The following is a 425-nucleotide window of genomic DNA, read 5'->3' as shown; positions in this document are numbered from 1 at the left end:
GGGGCCGGGTGGTGCTGGGTGACTGCTGCAGCAGAGCCAGAAATTCTGGAAGGACCTGCTGGCGCAGCTGACCAGGGACGGGAGCTGGCACTGCCCTGCCCACCCTGCCCGCAGAGCATGGGGTGTCCGTGTTAAATGTTTCATGGGGATGAGGCCCTGTGCAGGAGGGAGGCCCCCAAGGGGCTGGGGGTGCCCACATTGCTCCGGATCTGAGACAAGGGATGGCACTGCTGGGAAGGACATGATGGAGGCTTGGGTTAGGGAGGACAGACGGACATGGCCCAGCTCAGGTCCTGCCCTGCATGAGTCAGGCTGCAAGGGACGGGGGCGTGGGGCAGTGCTGGCGCTGGCCCAAGCCCAGGCAGCCCAAGGTGAGAATTAGCCTTTTCCTCTGACCCTGTGGCACAGAGCAGCAGGCTAAAAAT

The sequence above is a fragment of the Egretta garzetta genome, unplaced genomic scaffold (assembly GCF_000687185.1).
Source record: "Egretta garzetta isolate BGI_Z169 unplaced genomic scaffold, ASM68718v1 scaffold100, whole genome shotgun sequence".
Classification (NCBI taxonomy): Eukaryota; Metazoa; Chordata; class Aves; order Pelecaniformes; family Ardeidae; genus Egretta; species Egretta garzetta.
Note: the sequence above shows the minus strand (reverse complement) of the source record.